Source organism: Magnolia sinica, chromosome 5 (assembly GCF_029962835.1).
Source record: "Magnolia sinica isolate HGM2019 chromosome 5, MsV1, whole genome shotgun sequence".
Taxonomy (NCBI): Eukaryota; Viridiplantae; Streptophyta; class Magnoliopsida; order Magnoliales; family Magnoliaceae; genus Magnolia; species Magnolia sinica.
In genome coordinates, this window is record NC_080577.1 from 63,400,736 (window position 1) to 63,412,139 (window position 11,404).

General features: G+C 37.2%; 1 long non-coding RNA gene across 1 annotated transcript; it reads right to left on the bottom strand.

Annotated features, from left to right (window-relative positions):
• Positions 1 to 9,503: 9,503 nt before the first annotated feature.
• LOC131247325 (uncharacterized) lies at positions 9,504 to 10,830 on the bottom strand. The gene is made up of 5 exons (XR_009171639.1): positions 10,677 to 10,830; positions 10,475 to 10,588; positions 10,305 to 10,370; positions 9,695 to 9,868; positions 9,504 to 9,606 (listed from the first exon to the last, which is right to left on the bottom strand). It is a non-coding gene; the product is annotated as an uncharacterized LOC131247325 (long non-coding RNA).
• Positions 10,831 to 11,404: the final 574 nt, after the last annotated feature.

Below are 11,404 nucleotides of genomic sequence, written 5' to 3' on the forward strand. Positions count from 1 at the left end.
AGGATGAATTTGTGCAGCTTGGCACAGGACGGCTTGGAATACAAGCTTTGAAAGAAATTCAATGGAACGAAGTTTACAGACTTGTATGATCTAATAAGGAAAGTTTTCAGAAGCTCCAAGAAGGAGCCAGGCAAAAGAACTCGACAATCGAAGTATATTATCATGACCCTAACTATGAGGTTACGATTGCCAAGGTAGTGGCAAAAAAGTCACTCATTTGTTTAGTGCTAGTTAAGGTGGAAACAACTATGCCAACCATGCAAAAGGCTCAGAAGGTATATACCTTTGAGATCTCCCAAGCCGATGAGATATTCGAGATACTATTAGTAAGAAAGTTTGTTAAAGTTATCTATAATAACAACATACTTATTGGCGATGAATTGAAAAAGGGTTAAATATTGTAAATGGAATGGAGCATGTTCCCATTCCACTAATAAGTGGGTTTTTTTTTTTAGGAACATCATCCCGGATAACATTGATCACAGAATGTTGAAATTCCCGAAGAAGGGTGAAGAAATAATGTTGATAGATATTGATTCGTTCTCGTCTAATTTGGACAGCAACATGGCCACGATGAATATACAAAAATTGGATAAAAGAAGGCAAATGGTTGATCTTGGTCCTTGTTATTACCATAACATACTACGGTAACCAAGATTAGGGCGATACTAGTCCTATACAGGAATCGTGGGTTTCATAGAACAATTGAGAGCCACACAACATAGTGGTCGAGACTTGCGACTATGTAGTTGATGTGCCAGAATGACTCTATATGTTAAAACGCCTCCTCGTCCAACAAGGCAGGTCAGACATGCAATTTCAAAGGGGACTGACAGGAGAGAGCCCTATCGGCCACAGAAAGTGTTCTCTCGCTGAGACCACGAGCCTCAGTAGAGGACTCTGAGTCAAAGATGGTCAAGCCACCACTAACTCAGAAGGAAGTATGAAAAAGGGTCATGCATCCCAAATTCCCTACCACCCCTAAAGTAATGACTCAAACCCAAAAACATTGTTGGAAGTGGCGTCAAGCAGCTAAAAAAAGAGAATTGGTAAAGAGCGAGAATGCATCTCGGTTAGGAGCCGTGCAACCACGACCATTCTAGAGAATCCCTCAAATAGAGGAATAATTGACCGTAAACATGATTGAAGTCACTACAAGAAAAACGGGCAAAGGCTACGGCCAAAAACCGTAGCAAAAGCCCTTTTGCTACACATTATATCCGTAGCACATTCGCCGCTATTAGTGGGGTAGCTAAAGATCCAACTACGGACTATATCCGTAGCAAAAGGTACCAATTGCTACGGACTATATCCGTAGCAATACGTACCAATAGCTACGGATATTATCCGTAGCAATAGATACCAATAGTTACGGATAATATCCGTAGCAATAGCTTTAGCTACCCCATCAATTGCGGCGGACGTGCTACAGATATAATCCATAGCAAAAGGGATTTTATCCGTAGCAGTAGATACCAATAGCACCAATAATATCCGTAGCAATAGATACCAATAGCTATGGACAAAAGTCATAGCCATAGCTACGGATTATATTTCTAGCTATTTTTAAAAAAATTGTCATAATACGACCTGTTTCCATTGCAAGAACCTGCTATCATTGATAACTCATCTAAGCTTAATACTAATAGAAATAGCACATAAAATGCAATAAAAAAAAATGAAACGATGCGTTTATTACAAATAGCAATGAAATCATACAATGCATCCTACATTCACATTTCTAAATAAACAATACTTCACTTTGCTCAACTTATCATAAGAATTACAACTAAGGCATGCCCTCATGTACAAGAAACAAATACACTCCAACATAGTAAACACCCTCTATATGTATTCCATAATGCTCACATTTTTACAGAATTTTCTTCCTTCAAACAGTCAATTTCAGCAAATGTAGAAGATAGAGCTTCTTCTTTCCTTGAAACTGCAGATGTAACTTCTGTGGACTTTGACACAAGATCACTTTCATCCTCCACTGACTTCTTTAGTTTGTCAGCCTGTATAAAACAACATTTGTAAACACAATCAATCAAGCATGCCTTTGTACACATCTCAAAAGAAAGAAAGACAAAAAAAAAACACTTATATATGGAGAAATAAAAAATGTACCTACAAATCTTCTAAACTATGGCAAAATCCAACATGAGTAATGTGTTCAAACCTAGGATGGACTTTTAAACTCAAAACCTAGGTTTACGATAAGGTTATAGGTTTAGGTTTAGGTTAAGGTTAAGGTTAAGGTTATAGGTTTAGGTTAGGTTTAGGTTAAGGTTATATGTTTAGGTTTAGGTTTTGGTTTAGGTTAAGGTTATAGGTTTAGGTTAGGTTTAGGTTATAGGTTATAAGTTATAGCTTTAGGGAATTGAGAATAGGTTAAGGTTTAGGTTTTGAAAATCAAGTTCGGGTTCGGGATCGAGTTTATGTTATATGTTTAGGTTTAGGTTTAAGTTTTAGGTTAAGGTTATAGGTTTAGGTTAGGTTTAGGTTATAGGTTATAAGTTATAGCTTTAGGGAATTGAGAATAAGTTAAGGTTTAGGTTTTGGAAATCAGGTTCAGGTTCGGGATCGAGTTTAGGTTTGGGTTTTCAAGTTTAGGTGTAGGTTTAGGTTTAGGGATTTGAGAATACATTTAGGTTATAGGTTTAGGTTTAGGTTTTAGGTTATAGGTTTAGGTTTAGGTTTAGGTTTTAGGTTTAGGTTAAGGTTAGGTTATAGGTTAAGGTTTAGGTTATAGGTTTTGGTTTAGGTTTAGGTTAAGGTTTAGGTTTAGGTTATAGGCTTAGGTTTAGGTTAAAGCTTTAGGGAATTGAGAATAGGTTAAGGTTTAGGTTTAGGAAATCGGGTTCGGGTTTGAGATCGGGTTTAGCTTGGGTTTTCAAGTTTAGGTTTAGGTTAAGGAGTTGAGATTAGGATTAGGTGTAGGTTTAGGTTTAAGGATTTGAGAATACATTTAGGTTTTAGGTTTAGGTTTAGGTTTTAGGTTTAGGTTATAGGTTATAGCTTTAGGGAATTGAGAATATGTTAAGGTTTAGGTTTAGGAAATCAGGTTCAGGTTCGGGAACGGGTTTAGGTTTGGGTTTTCAAGTTTAGGTTTAGGTTTAGGTTAGGGAGTTGAGATTAGGATTAGGTGTAGGTTTAGGTTTAGGGATTTGAGAATACATTTAGGTTTTAGGTTTAGGTTTAGGCTTTAGGTTATAGGTTTAGGTTTAGGTTTTAAATTTAGGTTAAGGTTAGGTTATAGGTTAAGGTTTAGGTTATAGGTTTTAATTTAGGTTTAGGTTAAGGTTATAGGTTTAGGTTTAGGTTATAGGTTATAGGTTAAAGCTTTAGGGAATTGAGAATAGGTTAAGGATTAGGTTTAGAAAATCGGGTTCGGGTTTGAGATCGGGTTTAGTTTAGGTTTTCAGGTTTAGGTTTAGGTTAAGGAGTTGAGATTAGGATTAGGTGTAGGTTTAGGTTTAAGGATTTGAAAATACATTTAGGTTTTAGGTTTAGGTGTAGGTTATAGGTTATAGCTTTAGGGAATTGAGAATAGGTTAAGGTTTAGGTTTAGGAAATCAGGTTCGGGATCGGGTTTAGGTTCAGGTTTTCAAGTTTCGGTTTAGGTTTAGGTTAGGGAGTTGAGATTAGGATTAGGTGTAGGTTTAGGTTTAGGGATTTGAGAATACATTTAGGTTATAGGTTTAGGTTTAGGTTTTAGGTTATAGGTTTAGGTTTAGGTTTTAGGTTTAGGTTAAGGTTAGGTTATAGGTTATAGGTTAAAGGTTTTAGTTTAGGTTAAGGTTATAGGTTTAGGTTAAGGTTTAGGTTTAGGTTATAGGTTATAGGTTAAAGCTTTAGGGAATTGAGAATAGGTTAAGGTTTAAGTTTAGGAAATCGGGTTTGGGTTTGAGATGGGGTTTAGTTTGGGTTTTCAAGTTTAGGTTTAGGTTAAGGAGTTGAGATTAGGATTAGGTGTCATTTAGGTTTTAGGTTTAGATTTAAGGATTTGAGAATACATTTAGGTTTTAGGTTTAGGTTTAGGTTTAGGTTTTAGGTTTAGGTTAAGGTTATAGGTTTAGGTTAGGTTTAGGTGTAAGTTATAGGTTATAGCTTTAGGGAATTGAGAATAGGTTAAGGTTTAGGTTTAGGAAATCAGGTTTGGGTTTGAGATCGGGTTTAGTTTGGGTTTTCAAGTTTAGGTTTAGGTTAAGGAGTTGAGATTAGGATTAGGTGTCATTTAGGTTTTAGGTTTAGATTTAAGGATTTGAGAATACATTTAGGTTTTAGGTTTAGGTTTAGGTTTAGGTTTAGGTTTTAGGTTTAGGTTAAGGTTATAGGTTTAGGTTAGGTTTAGGTGTAAGTTATAGGTTATAGCTTTAGGGAATTGAGAATAGGTTAAGGTTTAGGTTTAGGAAATCAGGTTCGGGTTCGGGATCGGGTTTAGGTTTGGGTTTCTAAGTTTAGGTTTAGGTTTATGTTAGGGAGTTGAGATTAGGATTAGGTGTAGGTTTAGGTTTAGGGATTTGAGAATACATTTAGGTTTTAGGTTTAGGTTTAGGTTTTAGGTTATAGGTTTAGGTTTAGGTTTTAGGTTAGGTTATAGGTTATAGGTTATAGGTTAAGGTTTAGGTTATAGGTTTTAGTTTAGGTTAAGGTTATAGGTTTAGGTTTAGGTTTAGGTTATAGGTTATAGGTTAGAGGTTATAGGTTAAAGCTTTGGGGAATTGAGAATAGGTTAAGGTTTAGGTTTAGGAAATCGGGTTCGGGTTCGAGATCGGGTTTAGGTTTGGGTTTTCAAGTTTAGGTTTAGGTTTAGGTTAGGGAGTTGAGATTAGGATTAGGTGTAGGTTTAGGTTTAGGTTTAGGGATTTGAGAATACATTTAGATTTTAGGTTTAGGTTTAGGTTATAGTTTATAGGTTTAGGTTATAGGTTAAGGTTAGGTTATAGGTTAAGGTTTAGGTTATAGGTTATAGGTTTTGGGATTTGATAATAGGTTTAGGTTAAGGTTATAAGTTTAGGTTTAGGAAATCAGGTTTGGGATCGGGTTTAGGTTTGGGTTTTCAAGTTTAGGTTTAGGTTTAGGTTAGGGAGTTGAGATTAGGATTAGGTGTAGGTTTAGGTTTAGGGATTTGAGAATACATTTAGATTTTAGGTTTAGGTTTAGGTTATAGTTTATAGGTTTAGGTTATAGGTTAAGGTTAGGTTATAGGTTAAGGTTTAGGTTATAGGTTAAGGTTTAGGTTTTAGGTTATAGGTTTTGGGATTTGATAATAGGTTTAGGTTAAGGTTATAAGTTTAGGTTTAGGAAATCGGGTTCGGGTTTGGGATCAGGTTTAGGTTTGGGTTTTCAAGTTTAGGTTTAGGTTTAGGTTAGGGAGTTGAGATTAGGACTAGGTGTAGGTTTAAGTTTAGGAATTTGAGAATATGTTAAGGTTTAGGTATAGGAAATCAGGTTCGGGTTCAAGATCGGGTTTACATTTGGGTTTTAGGTTTAGGTTAAGGATTTAGGGATTCAGATTCGGGTTCGGGATTGGGTTTAGGTTTGGGTTTAGGTTTAGGCTTTACGTTTAGGTTAAGGTTACAGGTTTAGGTTTAGGTTATAAGTGTAGGTTAAAGGTTTAGGTTTAGGTTTGGTTGTAGGTTACAGTTTAGGGAATTGACAATAGGTTAAGGTTTAGGTTTAGGAAATCGGGTTCTGGTTTAGGTTCGGATTTGAGAATACATTTAGATTTTAGGTTTAGGTTTAGGTTTTAGGTTATAGGTTTAGGTTTAGGTTATAAGTGTAGGTTATAGGTTTTGTTATAGGTTTAGGTTTAGGTTTAGGACTTGAGAATAGGTTTAGGTTATAAGTATAGGTTTAGGTTTGGTTATAGGTTAAGGTTTAGGGAATTGATTTTAGGTTATAGGTTCAGGTTATAGGTTATAGGTTATAGGTTTAGGTTAAGGTTTAGGTTATAGGTTTTGGGATTTGAGAATAGGTTTAGGTTATAGGTTAAGGGTGTGGTCCCTGCAAATACAGATATAAACACGGCCTGCTCCAATTGGCCAAGCCCTTCCAATGCTGTCCATAGGAAATGGATAGCTTCATCATGGTCATAACAGCGGTTCCCATCTTCCAGGGACCCCCACTCAACATCTGGATAGCTCCAACGCATATCCGGGTCTGTTCCATCAATTTCGAGTAAATACATAAACATGGCTTGTCCAAATGGCCAGGCCCCTCCAATGCTGTCCATAGGAAATGGACAGCTTCATCATGGTCATAACAGCGGTTCCCACTTTCTAGGGACCCCTGCTCATCCGAATAGCTCCGACGCACATCCGGGTCTGTTCCATTAATTTCGAGCAAATACATAAATGGCATTCTTGATTTTCAACTAGAAAGAAAACAAAATATGAACTGGAACATGAAAGCAGAGAAGTGTTGACTCACTTGTTCACTTTAACCCGAGTAACTTTTAGTGTTTCTTTCTTCTTTTCATTAAGTTCTTCAATCACCTTCTTGATTTTTGACATATCATTCTAAGCAAGAGAAGAATACAGTAAACAAACAACTTCAGACATAAACAAATTCAATTTTTTTTAAAAAGAGATGAGATCCTTTACATCTTAATGGTGTTGTTGAGTAGATGTATGACGAGATGGCTTCTTGCCACCGGGTAAGGTCTCCTTGCATTCAGATCATCAAGACAGCTACCATACCTGACTTGCTTTGCAAGAGAGAGAATACCAAGCAATTTCATGATTCCAAAATCAAGTTCCCGTTGGTGTTCAAGAAGGTTAGGCCACCAACTAGGAAGCTTAAGACAACATTCAAGGCATCGAGGCCTAATTTGTTCATGTAATTTTGATTAATGATGTATGCGACTTTGTGTTGCCTGATCAGATTCATTGAAACTATTAGAAAGTTGAGATGCTTTCAAGTTATTTGGGATTTTAGTCTCTATGGCATAAGCTTTTCTTTATTGGTTGTTATATTTTAGAAAATTTAAGTGTGGTTTAAGACATGATGGTGAAGGACATTAACTTGTTTTCTATTTCTAAAAAAAAAAGGTACAAGGCATGTTCATGTATATATAGTGCCAGACCTGGCACCAGGCTCATATGTTGGACATACATGCCATTTTGACACATGTGGGGCAGTTCACCTGTTCAATAGTGGAGATTCAAAGGAGTATTTAAAAAAAAAAAAACTTTTGAAAGACTTGAAGGAGATAATTGCAGAATGATCCATGGCAATTCAGAACTAAACATACAGAAGTTTATTGAGGCAATAAGAAATGCATGAAGATGAAGTGAACTGCAGCTTCAGATCTAAAACTCATTGGTTGTCATTTTCCAAGCCACCCATTTCTTTAGACATCCATTGCCACCTGATAAATGGACCAACTTGATTCTCGGGGATTAAAGGGGCATTCGTCCATAGGGGCCACCTTATGAAGGTTATAGGTTGTACATAAATGTGTGTTGAAGACACATTTAACTGATGAGCAATGAACTTCATTTGAAATTTTGTCTAATTGGCTGATTAAATTGTGAGATCTCTACATCAAACGATTGCCAAAAGTAGAAAAAAAATACAAAGGGCCTATTTGGATGACTCATTGTGGTCCCGGCAAGAAGTTAGAAAATAAAATGATCTATTATAACATAATTCATTATGCTCAGAACAGTAGATCATTGGTTTGTAACCTCACAATGTATTTGTAGTAGAATTTTCCAGCACACTAGAGATCTCCAAGCTCAGTATAAGAGTCCTTTGGAGGGGTGAGTATTTGGCTAGTGAGCCTACTAAAGCTCAATTCCATAGCTCATAGGTTAGGATTGAAAATTGGGCATGTACTGGGACCCAATTTCCAGACCTACCTCAACTCGACAACCCAAACATTTATCAAGGGGGTTGGGAACAACTGAGCCCAAGCATGCCAGAATGCATAAACAACTCTCACAATCTAATGTCAGCCTGCTTAGGATTTTAACAATAGAAGATTTTTTTTTCCTATCAAACTTCAAATATAACATGCTTAAAAGCACTGAAATCTTAATGTTTACATCCATTAGATATAACTGAGCCGGAGATGAACTTACACGCAAGTGCCAAAATTTTGGGATAAGCCATAAAAATGAGTCGATCTTTGTGCAACATTAGCATTTACTGAAATGTGCCATCAAAATTACCACATCAATCTCACCTGAAACAAATGAGTAAATGGCATGGAGTAAGGTACGTGCTTACATTCACACTCACATAAATAAAAATGAAGTGAAAACATCGTGCCAAATGAGTGTTTTAGTCATCAATCAATAGGGCAATTAAAGGCTGCTCATGCTTCTGTTTCCCACACACATTCCAAACACAATTATAGATCCATCCAAAATATGTCACGGGGCTCATTTATAGATGATTTACTGAAACAGCTGCATATTAAAGCAGGATGTTTCACATGTCCATAACTGTTAGAATAAGGGATCAGCCACCATTTTAACAATCATCACCAAGCAGACACTTAGGATTGTCCAATTAGCATGAATTTCAGGTTATGTTCCTATCACAACAGGGACCGCATTTAGACAGTTAGCAATGAAGTTTATCCATGCCATCATATACGGTGAACATGTTGCATTACAAGTGATAGAAAACCCTATTAAAATTTCCCTTTCAGTTTGAGTGGTACACAATGATCACATAAAACTCTAGAGACATATCTCCATTTCTTCCACCCCACTTGAGTTTGATAAGCAAGATCCTACTCAATCTCTCTACTCTTGTGAATTATCGAACCAAGATATTGAAGTGGTCATTTTGTTAAACTTCTTGGTCAACAATCTTAACTAATTCCTCACCCCATTCCCATTGCTTCTAAAACTTCACTCCATATACTATGTTTTAGTCCAACTAATTTTAAAGGACCCCTCTATAAATCTAGATTTGTGTTTATGCTCTCCCTCATCTTGTTAATAGTGGAGTAAAGTCCTCCATTCAAACAATTGCATTCATCCAATTAATAATTTTGGCCTATACCATGAATAAGCAATCAAATCCAGTGTGATATTAGCCTTCATCCCAACCAGTCTTCATGTTTTACACTTGTGCATCACTGGCTAGGATACTAAGATGCCTGTAACAGTATCAGCATAACAAGGCACCTAACCAATGCTGATATGTGATACACTGGTACTTGACCAATAATTGTAAGATATGGCTTAGCATGATTTCCTGAACTAACAATATTCTAATTGTAAGAAAGAAAACTGTATCCTATAATATTATTTAACATGATTTTCTGAACTAATAATAAATATTTTAATGATATCATGTTGAACAGTTTGCTACATCTCCATACCAGTGTCTGAATCTTAATTGGTATCTAGTCATCATAGATTACACGCCATCTTGTCTGTGTTATAAATATATATTTTTTCTATTTATCATGATTCATGATATATAAAAAACATCGAATATTGCAGCATAATTGCTATGAATTACCTCTAATGTCCCCAACAGCTGTCCCAACATTCTTCTGTTCCTCTTAACCAAACTCGGGTCTTTATCTTTCGGCAAGACCCTTGGCACGTGCTCCGTTGGTTGAGCTTCGACGTCCTAAAAATGCAACCGATGAGCAACATTTCTAGCTCAAGCAATTCCCACAACCAAATGAGAAAAGACACAGTTTGTAGATCTTCCATACCATCATCCTCAACTCCCTCTGATTCCCATCCCTCCTAAAGCTGCCACGCTGCTGCAGATCGAACGCCCTTCTATCAGTCGCTTCCATTGCAGCAGGTCCTCCTTCTGTGGTTAAATTCGGTTCCTTCGCAGCTTTTGCTCCAGCCGCATCCTCCGTGAGTTCTCCTTCCTCAACCTTTATCAAATAATAAAATGACTAACTAAAAAAGTTGAAAAGAACTTGAAAGTGTGCATCCCAACGGTATCATATTATATGATACTCAATCAATAGAAAATTATGTTCTTTCTTCTTATTATCGTTTGACCCAGCAACGGTACCCATGTGTTGCGAGTTCTGGTAACCCATGGATTCCATGGGTTGCAACTTCAGATGGGCCATGCCCAAATATATCCTTTATCAGGTGATTCACAGCAATAGATGAAAATGGACAATAATGACCAACGTTCGAATTTGACAGTTAGGATCATTCAATGGTGGATACACAACAGGTAACTCCCATCCACCATGGGCTCCACTTGATGGCGGGCCCCATGAGTAGTAACATGATGCTAACAGTATATATTTCCCTCATCAAGATACTAACAGTATACATTTCCCTCATCAAGATTACCTTGACCACTACTGAAGAAAGCTGCCGCTTTGGTGCAGACTGATCCTCAGAGTCAACCCTATCCGCCTGAAATCAAAGCAGAATCCAATAAAAACCAAAATTTAAAAAGAAAAAAAAAGAAAAAGAAAAGGAAACACGAGATAGAAAAAGGAAGGAAGAGCAGAGCCTACAGGTCTGATGAGACCCCGTCGACGGACTCCATTGGGACCGCCAAAGTTGCGTGGCCCATTGGCAGTCAATCCAACACGTCGGATGCCTCTAGGATCTCAAAGGCGTTCTGTGATCTGTTCTAAAGGAGTTTCAAAATTAGGAGGAATTTTACGCAGAAATAGATAGAGAGAGAGAGAGAGTTCTAGAGAGAGAGAGAGAGACCTCCCACTGCTGTCTATGGAGCTCTTCAATCTCTTTATGAAGCTCTTCTGCGATTTTCTCCACCGTTGTGCTTCCCATCCTTCCCTTCACCATTCTTCGCTCTCTCTTCTCCCTTCTTCGGGGATTTTGCCCTAGCTATTATCCTCGCCGCTTGGCCCCAATGAAAATGGGATGATTGAGAGAAAGGGAGAGAGGGAGGAAGAAAGGGTTTAGGGCGCAAGAGGGGAATCAGTTTTGGGTGGAGAGAGAGAGAGAGGAATTGAAGGGTGCCACATATTCATTTGGGCGCGCGACTCTGTTTTGAGCGCGCGACCAATTATATTGGGCGTAGATTGGGTACCTACGTGGGGCCCACCATAATGTATAGGGTTTATCTGTTCTGTCCATTTATTTTTATAAATAAATTTAGATAATAATCCTAAAAATGAGATATATTGAACGCCCAACTGGACCACACCATAGACATCACGTGTGATTTAATCTCTACTATTTCCTATCGTGTGGTCCATTTGAGCCATAAAAATACCTCATTTTTTGGGATGATACCTAAAATTATATTTAAAAATAGATGGAAGGATTAGATAGAACACATATATTGTGGTGGGACTCAAAAAGTTCCTTACAGGACCGTCAATTTTCAGTGGTGTAGTAACCTCTCTACTACAGATATAATCTGTAATAATGTAGCTACGGTTTATATCCGTAGCTAAAAATCTATATTGTCTGTA